The sequence below is a fragment of the Lipotes vexillifer genome, unplaced genomic scaffold (assembly GCF_000442215.2).
Source record: "Lipotes vexillifer unplaced genomic scaffold, Lipotes_vexillifer_v1.1 scaffold536, whole genome shotgun sequence".
In the NCBI taxonomy this organism is placed as follows: Eukaryota; Metazoa; Chordata; class Mammalia; order Artiodactyla; family Lipotidae; genus Lipotes; species Lipotes vexillifer.
Window position 1 is genome coordinate 1,257,367 of NW_006775074.1, and position 12,509 is coordinate 1,269,875.

The following is a 12,509-nucleotide window of genomic DNA, read 5'->3' on the forward strand; positions in this document are numbered from 1 at the left end:
GGGAAAGAGAATGGAGGAGCCTCACTCAACACTGTGTGTCAGGTTTTATTACCTTGTCTCTCACTGGGGTATTTCTACCTCATCTTGGCCCCATATTCTGGGACTTCCTTTCTATATATACAACTTGACACACTCTTGCTGTGAAAACAATGTGATGCAAGAGAAAGAACACTGGACTCACAGCCAGAGCCTGGACACCATTTTCCAGCTGTGTGATTGGGGTAACCTCTCTGAACCACAATTTCCTCATCCCCAAAATAATGATGCCACCTTCATGGTGTTGTTGTAGGAATTAAACTTTTTTTAAATGTTTGTTTTAGTCCATTTGGGCTGCTATAAAAGAAGTACCATAGGCTGGCTTAAACAACAAACATTTATTTCTCACAGTTCTGGAGGCTGGTTAAGTCCAAGATCAAGGCATCGCATATTCTGTGTCTGGTGAGAGCCCCCTTCCTGGTTCATAGACAGCTGCCTTCTCTCTATGTCCTCACATGGTGGAAGGGGGCAAGGGGACTCTCTGGGGTCTCTTTTAAGGGCACTAATCCCATTTGTGAGGGCCCACTCTCATGACCTCATCACCCACCTCCTAATACCATCCCATTGGGGGTCAGGATTTAACATATGAATTTGGAGGGGACACATACACTCAGTCTACAGCAGGATGTGAAAGCAGGCATGGTCTCTGGCATCTCTAAAGTGCTCAGCAAACATTATTTGAATCTGATGGTAAGAATACAAGAGCTGGGACTTCCCTGGCTGTCCAGTGGTTAAGACTCCGTGCTTCCACTTCAGGGGGCATGGGTTTGATCCCTGGTTGGGGAACTAAGATCCCACATGTTGCAAGGCATGGCCCCAAAAAAAAAGGATATAAGAGCTGAGAGCAGTTCTTCCCCCAGACTCCATTTCCCTTTTCACACAGGATGAAATGTTGAAACAGAACTAGCTAATGGTGGAGCTGCAAACGTGGATGACAGGTTACGAGGGAGCTGTGAAGCAGATCCTGACTCCTCAGCTCAAGCCCTTCAGCCAGTCCTTGTCTTCCCACTGTCTGCTCACAACCTCCTCACACTTGAGTCCCCTCAGTCGCTGACTCGCTTGGCTTCCCTCTTAACTCTAATCCTCATGTTGTAACACCTGGGATTTAATAACTGGGGCAAGAACCTGGCCTGAAAACCTACTGGGCTCCACTTCTGTTCTTCCCAAAATTCATGGGTATCACACATCTACTCTGCCCTCACCCAGACCTCCCCTCTGCTCCCCTCACACAGCCGATGGGGGAAGCCAAACCACAAAAAGAATGACAGTGTAACACGAGAAACCAGAATCACCAGGCTTTGGGTGGGCCTTCCTGCCACTGTGCCCAGCAAAGCCCTTCTTTTAGGGTCAAGCAGGGCGCATTCCTAGCAGGTACAGGTGGCTATATCAGAGGGCATTGCCTGCCCAGGTATGTTTGGTCTGATTCCTTAGTCTAAACTTGAGTTACCACAACTAGCTGGTGAGGAGGAGATATCAGTTATAGGAACTAAAAAGCCATGTTTTCTTAGTACATCTCAGTGTAGCACGAAAATGTTGACCCTACCTCAAAGAGAGGGTGGGTTATTCATTTAACAGCTGTCTCTCCTACTGGACCTTGCTGGTTTTACTCACTTTTGCATTCCCAGAGCCCAGCATGTAGTAATAATTAAATTTTTTTTTGAAGAATGAGTAAATAAATGAACAAAGGAAAGAATGAAAGTGTGGGTGGATAGAATCACCTTGGCCAAAAGAAAAGATAACTCTTCTAGCATCACGGCAGGAGAGCAGAGGGAGGATAGATGAGAATATGAGTGATGAGCAGATTCAAAGGTGCAGTTAGGAAGCTGAGTGAATCTCCACAAGATGTCTTTTTCTTTATCTGTGAATTGGAGGGGGCGGGGGGCGAGGGGTTATCTCCTGAAAGGAGGGGTGGTAAGGAACAGGAGGAAGGATTGAGGACAAAACCGAAGATCTGAAACAGTTACTGTGGGGAATGGGACTAACCGTCCACCAGAGACTCATGAAGGGATTGCTGAACAGAAGGGTGGCCCAGAGGATCCAACTGCGATACCAGGGCAGCAGATGCCAGCAGCCCAGAGAGGGAACAGAGGGGGACAAAGCCTAATTCAGGGAAGAGTTATGGGGGTTCAGACTTGCACACAGAGCTAGTCATCTCAGATCAAGAATTTGTCAAGCTCCGGGAATAAAGACACAGACCTACTAGAGAATGGACTTGAGGATATGGGGAGGGGGAAGGGTAAGCTGGGACAAAGTGAGAGAGTGGCATGGACATATATACACTACCAAACATAAAATAGATAGCTAGTGGGAAGCAGCCGCATAGCACAGGGAGATCAGCTCGGTGATTTGTGACCACCTAGAGGGGTGGGATAGGGAGGGTGGGAGGGAGGGAGACACAAGAGGGAAGAGGTATGGGGACATATGTATATGTATAACTGATTCACTTTGTTATAAAGCAGGAACTAACACACCATTGTAAAGCAATTATACTCCAATAAAGATGTTAAAAAAAAAAATTTGTCAGGCTCCTACTGTGTGCTGGACCTGCTCACTGAGTACAAAGAAAAATCGGAGAGCCCTGACTTGGAGGAGCTAGAAAATGCATCAAGTATGAGGGAGTCAAAAATGCCTAAAAAAAAAAAAGCCTAAATAAAATCACAGGAGGTGTCAGACTATGGCTCAACTGTGAATGCAAAGGATGCCAAGACCAAAGGTGTTTTCTCTTCTTTCTCTCCATTCTCCTTTCAAACCAAAAATCACATCCTTGTCTCCGTGTCCAGAATTCTTTCTCAGCAAGTACGACTGACACTAGGCAGTCTTGGAACGCCCCCTGGTGGGTCTTCAAGATATTACATATTTAGCTTCCAGGCGAAAGGGTTCTAGATTATAACAGGAGAAAAATGCATTCATTCAGCAATATTTATTCCCTAAAACTCTGTAACAGTCCAGAAATACAGAGATACCCTCAAGTTTCTTCCAAATTAATAAGAAAAAATTTAATTGTTTATTAGGACTTATACTAATTTAGTAATTGAAAGTATATATGAATTCAAATTTAAGAAGAATTAAGATCTGTTGACTAAATTATGGTTCCTCATAGAAGAGAACATAGTATCCACTGTTAAATAGAAAACAGAAAGTCTAGTCCATCTATGTAAGCTGTTTGGTTTTTTTTTTTTCTTTCTGAGCCTACTCTCATCTCCTCTAGCTTCCCAAATTTTACTCTGACCAGATACTACAAAACACCATATCTTCAAAGGTGGCAACAGGGGAGTAGGGGAAAGAGAACCAGACTGAAGTAAACAGTCCTGAAGTTGAGCTAAATAAAGCCAGGTGAACTTGAGCAAGTCTTTTTATGTTTCTGAGCTTGTATCCTCACTAGCGAAATAAAAATTAAAATATTTACCTTTCAGGATGGTTACAAGGATTAAATAAGATAATTAGGTAGGGGGACTTCCCTGGTGGTCCTGTGGGTAAGACTCTGCGCTCCCAATGCAGGGGGCCCGGGTTCGATCCCTGGTCAGGGAACTAGATCCCACATGCATGCTGCAACTAAGAGTCTGCATGCCACACTTTTAAAAAGCCCACATGCCACAACTAAGATCCTTTGTGCCGCAACGAAAATCCCGTATACCACAACTAACACCCAGTGCAGTCAAAAATAAAATAAACAATAAGTAAATAAATATTAAAAGATAATAAGGTAGGAAACACATTTCAAAGTGCTGATCAAATTTTGGTTATTACTGTTGTAATTCCATAGCAGGGTACCTTCCATAAAGGAAAAACACATCCCTTTCTCACTGATGAGCCATCACTGACCCCAGTAAACGAGGGAAAGGTGAGGTGAATGCCATGAACATCTTAACAAAGCCATTTTTCATTTCACAAAAAAATCGAAACTACATAGAAAAATTATCTGTATCTATGGCAGACAGATTCTACCTTTTATAACCACGTCAAAAAATATGAAGTACATAGGAATAAATAAACCAAAAGTTGTGCAAGATTTTAACAGAGAAAATTACCAAACTTATTGAGAGACATTAAAGATAACTGAATTAAATTAAGAGATAGACCATGTTCATGGACTGGAAGACTCTATATTATAAGATGTCAATTCTTTCAAATCAATTCTAGAGTCAATGCAATTCCAGTTAAAATTCCAACAGGTTTTTTTAGTAACATTTGACAAGTTAATTCCCATCTTACGCGAAGACGCAAAGGGAAAGGAACAGCCAAGATGTGCTACAAGAAGAGGAAGGAGGATGGGGGGGTGGGAGGAGGAGGAGAAAAACCAGAAGGAGAAAAATGGACGACTCGTACTACCAAATATCAAGATCTGTCGTAAAACTATAATACTTAAAACAGTATGGATTGGTCCATGGGTCAACAAACAGACCTATACAATAAAGTCCAGAAGAACTTTGTATTATGTAAGCACTTGATACATGATAGAGGCAGGCAAAGGACAGTTTTTTAGTGAGTGCTGTTGGGACAATTAGCTACCCATATAAGTTAAACAGAAATCAATTCCAGATGTATCCAAGTCCTTAAGGTAAAAGGCAAAACTATAAAGCTTTCAGAAGATAAAATAAGAGAATATCTCCATGACCTTAGAGAAGAAAGCTTTCTTAAACAACTATAAGATATACTAATTGTTAAAGAAAACACTGATAAAGTTTGACTACATTAAAGTTAAGAAGTTCTGTTCATCAAAAGATAACATTAAGAGAGTGAAAAGGCAAGCCACATAATCACAACATACATAACTGATGAAAGGATTCGTATCCAAAATATATAAAGTAGGGAATTCCCTGGTGGTGCAGTGGTTAAGAATCCACCTGCCAATGCAGGGAACACGGGTTGGAGCCCTGGTCCTGGAAGATCCCACACGCCACAGAGCAACTAAGCCCGTGCACCGCAACTACTGAGCCTGTGCGCCTAGAGCCTGTGCTCCTCAACAGGAGAGGCCACCTCAATGAGAAGCCCGCGCACTGCAACAAAGAGTAGCCCCCGCTCGCTGCAACTAGAGAAAGCCCGTTGAGCAGCAACGAAGACCCAATGCAGCCAAAAATAAGTAAATTTATTAAAAAAAAAAAGAAAAAAATATATATATAAAGTACTCTTTCAAATCAGTGAGAAAAAAACAGACAATCCCATAGAAAAATAGGAAATATATTGGAATGGAACCAGTATTTTGCCAAAAAAAGGAAAAATATATATATATGTATATCTGTCCAATAAACTTCATTACAGAGAAATACTAGATTACAATGATAATGATACAACACTACAGACCCACCAAATAGGTAAAAATTTTTAAAGTTGGTATTATTAAGTGTTGGGGATGTAGAGCAACTGGAATTCTCAGACACTGCTGTTGGGAATATAATTGGTACAACCACTTTGGAACACTGGGGTTATCTACTAAATTTGAATGTGTGTATATTTTCACTCTTAGATACCTTCCTTAGAGAAACATATGTACATCTGTACCAGAAAACATGTACAAGTATATTCATAGCAGCATTTCTCAGGAGCCAAAACACTGTAGACCACTCAAATACCCACCAAGAATGTAAGAGAAAAGTAAATGATGGTATATTCATATACAGCTGGGGGTCAGGAAACGTTTCCTGTGAAGGGCCAGAGAATAAATACTTTAGGCTTTGCAGGTCTCTGTCTCAAAATCTTAGTTGTTTTTCTTCCCCAACTTTATAAATATAAAAAGCATTCTTAGCTCATGGGCGAAACAAAAACATGGCCCATGGGCCATAGTTTGCCAACCCCTGATGTAGAAGCAAACTATACAGCATTGAAAATGAATGAACTACAGCTCCCTGCAACCCTGTGAATGATTATTACAAACATGACATTGAGCTGAAGAAGCGACATAAATACACATACGTATATACAAATCACATAGAGAAAAATCATAAATAAAAACCATAGGAGGGCTTCCCTGGTGGCGCAGTGGTTGAGAGTCCGCCTGCCGATGCAGGGGACACGGGTTCGTGCCCCGGTCCGGGAAGATCCCACATGCCACGGAGCGGCTGGGCCCGTGAGCCATGGCCACTGAGCCTGCGCATCCGGAGCCTGTGCTCCGCAACGGGAGAGGCCACAACGGTGAGAGGCCCGCGTACCGCAAAAAAAAAAAAAAAAAACCATAGGAATATAATTCCATTTATATAAAACAGGCACAATGACACTCTAGGATTTAGAAATGTACAGATAGGCCTTAAAACCACAAAGAAAAGCAAGAAAATAGTTACCATACAAATCAGGATCATGGATACTTATATGTGAGGGAAGGGGTTGTGACCTGAAAGGGACCTCTGGGGGTCTGGCAATATTTAATTTCTCGACCTGGATGATGGTAACAGAGGTGTTGGCTTTATCACTATTTGTTAATTTGTACATTTGTGTTTGTTATTTGTCAAATTGTGTGTTTATGTTTTATGCATCTTCCTATGGGTATTGTGTTTGGATGGATCATCACCTAAGGTCGACAAAGACAACAGTACAGGAGAGAGTTGAAGAAAAACGTATGGGCAGATGGCATACCACTCAAGTAACATGGGACGGGGTGTGAAGGGAAGAGGATGATGTCCCTAAGAATAGAGGAGGCTGGTAATGTCCAAATATATGGACTTCAAAGGCGGAGACGCTATTGAACCAGAAGGAGAAGCCCTGGTTAGAAGCAGCTTTGGGCAGTGGGGAGACGGCTGCCTGATTTTCTGGTCCCAGTTGGGGGCTGGTACTGGAAAGTCATTCTACACATTTCACCAGAGCATAGACACTGGATGGGCTGGAAGGACCATCAGGAGAAAAGAACAGGGCTGACAGGGCGTGGCAGGGCAGCTTGGGGCAGGCCTGAATAGTGTAAGATGATAAGCAGTTTGTGCCCTCTCTGATGCCTCAGCCCCCAAACACTCCTTCATGGGCACAGGGAAGCAGGCAGAAGAGATGGAGTTTTGTTTTGTTTTTTTTTTTTGCAGCACGCGGGCCTCTCACTGTTGTGACCCCTCCCGTCACGGAGCACAGGCTCCGGATGCGCAGGCTCAGCGGCCATGGCTCACGGGCCCAGCCGCTCCGCGGCATGTGGGATCTTCCTGGACCGGGGCACGAACCTGTGTCCCCTACATCGGCAGGCAGGCTCTCAACCACTGTGCCACCAGGGAAGCCCCGAGATGGAGATATTTTAAATACATATTTCTTAATCTCTATTTTACAGATCAAGAAATTGAGAATCAGGGAGGTTAAAAGATGTGTCCAGGGTCACAGATTAGTAGATGATGCCTGGGACCCCAACTGGTAGATGTATTAGTCAGGGTTCCCAAGAAAAACAGAATAAATAGGAGAAGGAGAGAGAGACAGAGGCAAAGACAGAGAGACCCAGAAAGAAAGAGAGATTGATTTTAAGGGACTGGCTCACACCATTGGCAAGTCTGAACTCAGGAGAGCAGCCCAGTGGGCTGGGAAATCAAGCAGGATTTCTCTGTTTCAATCTTGAAGCAGAACCGCTTCTTTCAGAAAATCTCAGTCTTTTGCTCTTAACACATTTAACTGAGTGGATGAGGCCTACCCACATTGTGGAGCATAATCACCTTGACTTAAAGTCAACGGAATAAATCATAGAAACCTTCACAGCAACATCTAGATTAGTGTTTGACCAAACAAGTCAGCATCATAGCCTAGTCAAGTTGACACATAAAATTAACCATCATAGCTGGATATAAGCACCCAGTATTGACAGACTCTGGCCTAACACACGGTGATCGAGTAAACTTAAGCAGGTGTCTCAGGTAGGAAGCACGGCCACATATGTGTTCCCACCATACAGTTAGGAAAGTGAGGCAAGGCCATATTAACTGACCTGCCTGGGCCTCCCAAGTAATTAGCGTCAAGGCCCGGTCTGGCTCCCAGTCTCCAGACTCCAAACGCCCTGCTCTCTCCTCCCAGCCATGCTACTGTCTGTGGCTGCTCCTCACTTTCCCTCTGCTCTGGAGCAGCTCAGGTGCTAAGCCCAAGCCTGCCAGGCTTAGGCCTTGCAGTGCTGTCCTGTTTTACCCTCCTAATGAGAACATTGAACTGTTCTTGGAAATTCATTTCTTTTTTTCTAGACTATTCAGCAGAACTATATTAGGGATGCTTAATGCTAAATCATGCAAACTCCTGTGTCAGGAATGGCCTCCCTTCTCTCTGGGCACAAAACAATCACTAGCCATCCTGTGGCTCAAAGGTCCACAGAGGTCCAGGCCTTCTCTCTCCCTCTCTTCTCACATGACCTGGTGGCCCAGGTTCAAGAACAATTCCATCAGGTCAGAGACTCTCTCTGGACCACTTGGTGGGGCATAGTACTCATCAACCAAGGATCCCCAAAGGAAGCAGACCACTCCTGAATTTCAAACATCATGTTCCAACCAACTTCCCGTGAAAGAGTGACCCTTGCTTAGCAAAGCAAAGCCACACCCACTTGCGGGTTCGGACCTAGTGAGCATGTTTGGGCAACTGTTGGCCAGGAGCCAGTTTTACATCAGGAACAAGTAGCATCTTGGCAAATCATTTATTCTAATAGAAGAGTCCCTCATATTTGAAGGGGTCAGTGACATTAAAGGAGAGGCGTGAATCTCAACGCTGGGTGGTATCTACCTCTCAGATTGTACATTAGGAGCTATAATGAGGAGTGTGGACCAAGAAGCGAAGGAGTGGTTTGCCTGCTACCTCTGCAGGACATCTGCTCTGTGGCCTGTGCAGGAAACACTGTGCAACACCAGTGGGAGTGAAATGTACTTTCCCCTCTTGGAGTGAGGGCTGCAGCTCTTAGGGGCATGAAAGAGAAATGGTGGGATTGTCTCTTCCAGAGAGAGATGGCTAGAAAAGCTTAGTGGATCATAGGTCAGTTCAGATCAGATCAATTCCCCTGTATGTGCCAGGGCCAGAGATGAACAGATGAACAAGACACAGCCCTTGTCTTCCCAGAACAGACCAACTGGTGGGGGAAATAGACAGATAATATCAATAAGATATAGTAAGTGCTATGAGAGAGGTGCCATGGGAGACTGGTGGAGGGACACCTCCTCACGAAAAGGGGTTGGGCTACATGAAGGAAATGACACTTGGGCTGAGTCTTTAAGTATGAACAAGAACTTACTCATGGAAGAAAGTGAGAAGAGCACTGAGGCAGGAACAACAGTGTAAGCAAAGGCCCAGAAGCATGAACACCATGGGTGAGTTAAGGAAACGAGCTGAGAGTTCATAGTTCAGAAAGTAGGAAGGTAGGAGGGCAGGGAGCTAAGGCCGTTAGTGAGGGAGGGGCCAGGCTCTGTATGCCAAACCAATAAACAGGTTAGACTTTATTCTATAGGCTATAAGGAGGCCCAACAGGCTTTAAGTAGGGGTATGACCCATTTATAGAGTTCCAAATTGCAATAGGTGTCATTGATTTCTGTATGCCCACCTTCAGACTATCAGGTTCCAGAGTGATCTTTCTAATGTACAAATCCAATGATATTGCATGAATGAATGAATGAATCAAAAGAGTTATTCAGGAACAAAGAGAAAGGTTGTCAAGCTGCACTGAGGATCCCGCTGAGATGAGAAATCATGAATTTGCAGAGCCACCAACTTGCACTGCTGTGTCATGCTCTCCATGATGGAGACAGAGTCAGAATTTTGCCGTGTCAGACTCGAGAGTGAAGAGTGCTGGTGAGAGAGTAATTTTGATAACTCACCACAGTGGTGAAGGCTGGGTAAGAAGGAGCATAGCGACGGCCCAGCACCTGAGTCCTGGCCTCAATCTTTCTTCATGGAACAAACAACATGAGCTTCAGTGCCCAGTCCACCTTTTCCAACTACTGGAGTCCCTGGGCTCCGCGCATCACCGGGCTACCGGGTCTGACCGGTCACCAGCACTGCCAGTGTCTATGCAGGTGCCGGGGGCTTGGGCTCCCGGATCTTCGTGTCCCACTCCACCAGCGTCCGGGGCGGCTGGGGATCCAGGAACATGGGCGCCAGGATGGCCGGGGGTCTGGTGGGTGTAGGGGGCATCCAGGGCGAAAAGGAGACCATGCAAGACCTGAATGACCGCCTGGCCTCTTACCCGGAGAGCGTGAAGAGCCTGGAGGCTGATAGTAGGAGACTGGAGTGCAAAATCCAGGAACACCTGGAGAAGAGACCCCGGGTCAGAGACTGGGGGCATTACTTGAAGACCATCGAGGACCTCAGGGCTCAGATTTTTGCAAGTTCTGTGGACAGTGCCTGTCTTACTGCTGATGACTTCAGAGTCAAGTATGAGATGGAGCTGGCCATGCGCCAGTTTGTGGAGAGTGACATCCACAGGCTCTACAAGGTCATTGATGACACCAGTGTCACCTGGCTGCAGCTAGCGACTGAGATCGAGGCTCTCAAGGAGGAGCTGCTCTTCATGAAGAACCACGAGGAGGAAGTAAAGGGTCTACAAAACTAGACTGCCAACTCCGGGTTGACCGTGGAGTTGGATGCCCCCAAACCTCAGGACCTCAGCAAGATCATGGCGGACATCCGGGCCCAGTATGACGAGCTGGCTCAGAAGAACGAGAGGAGCTGGGCAAGTACTGGTCCCAGCAGATTGAGGAGAGCACCACAGTGGTCACCTCGCAGACCGCTGAGATAGGAGCTGCTGAGATGACACTCACGGAGCTGAGACGCACCGTCCAGTCCCTGGAGATCGACCTGGACTCCATGAGAAATCTGAAGGCCAGCTTGGAGAACAGCCGAGGGAAGTGGAAGCCCGCTATGCCATGCAGATGAAACAGCTCAATGGGGTCCTCCTGCACCTGGAGTCGGAGCTGGCCCAGACCTGAGCAGAGGGGCAATGCCAGACCTAGGAGTACGAGGCCCTGCTGAACATCAAGGTCAAGCTGGAGGCTGAGATCAACACCTACCACCGCCTGCTGGAAGACGGGGAGGACTTCAGTCTTGGTGACGCCGTGGACAGCAGCAACTCCATGCAAACCATCCAGAAGACCACCACCCTCAGGCTTGTGGACAGCAAAGTGGTATCTGAGACCTCAGACACCGAAGTTCTGAGGCATTGAGTTAGCAGAAGCAGGGTGCCCTGGGGAGCAGGAGGCCAATAAAAGTTGAGACGTTATTGCAAAAAAAAAGGAGCATAGCACAGTGCCTGGTACATGGTGGGTGCTCAGTACATTTTTGTTGAATGATGAGAAGATGGGAAGATGGGTATGACAGTTACCAATTTTACTCACTGGTGAGTGTGTGTCATCCCGTTCCCCCCACCCCCGTACCTTCTAGTAAGACACACCCACTTTCCTGACAGTAAGTGTGACCATGTGATCCAGGGATGGCCAATCAGAGTACTCCACTCCTCTCCCACGACCACAATAGGCCCCAAGATGGTCATGTGACCCACAGCAGGCCAATTAGTATTCTTCCCAGCACTGCAACTGGGACTAGCTGGAAGCCAGCCTTTTGCCTGTAGAATTATACTGGAAGGATGAAAGTCTAGGGCTCACCACAACCATCTTCACCACACAGAGGAGCCCTCTCTACAACAGTGGGGAATGACAGAGCAGAGCTGAGAGATGAAAGCACTGTGCTATGCTCCTTCTTACACAACCTTCACTGCTGTTGGTGAGTCATCAAAATTACTCTCTCACCAGCACCCTTCACTCTCGAGTCTGACATGGCAAAATTCTGACTCTGTCTCCATCTTACAAACCTGTCTTTTCTGCTGGTCTGTTGCTGGAGAACATGACACAGCAGTGCAAGTTGGCTGCTCTGCAAATTCATGATTTCTCATCTCAGCTGGATCCTCAGTGCAGCTTGACAACCTTTCTCTTTGTTCCTGAATAACTCTTTTGATTCATTCATTCATGCATGCAATATCATTGGATTTGTACATTAGAAAGATCACTCTGGAACCTGATAGTCTGAAGGTGGGCTTACAGAAATCAATGACACCTATTGCAATTTGGAACTCTATAAATGAGTCATACCCCTACTTAAAGCCTATTGGGCCTACTTATAGAAATGAAAACACTGGCCAGGGTCATCCCAGCCTATAACACCTTTGTGTGAATTAGGGAAAAGCACCTTGGCCTCAAGTTAAAAAAGCTCTATGTTAATATATCAGAGTACAGGGAATTCCCTGGCAGTCCAGTGGTTAGGACTCAGCGCTTTCACTGCTGTGAGCCCAGGTTCAATCCCTGGTCAGGGAACTAAGATCCTGCATGCTGCGCAGCACTCGGCAAAAAAAAAAAGAAAAAAAAATATATGTATGTGTGTGTGTGTGTGTGTGTGTGTGTGTGTATACATATATATATACACACACACACACACATCCATATATATACACACATATATCATTATATATCACATATATACATATATATCAGAGTACAACCTGAACAACCCTAAGTCATGGGCCCTGGAAATAGAAACAGAGGTGGCGATGCCCTCTGCCATGT

The 12,509-nt window shown here is 45.5% G+C and overlaps 1 non-coding gene and 1 pseudogene across 1 annotated transcript; both read left to right on the forward strand.

Moving 5' to 3' along the window:
- Positions 1-9,827: 9,827 nt before the first annotated feature.
- On the forward strand, positions 9,828-11,117 carry LOC103076515 (keratin, type I cytoskeletal 18 pseudogene; annotated as a pseudogene).
- Positions 11,118-12,187: 1,070 nt separating this feature from the next.
- On the forward strand, positions 12,188-12,260 carry TRNAE-UUC (transfer RNA glutamic acid (anticodon UUC)). The gene has a single exon. It is a non-coding gene; the product is annotated as a tRNA-Glu (tRNA).
- Positions 12,261-12,509: the final 249 nt, after the last annotated feature.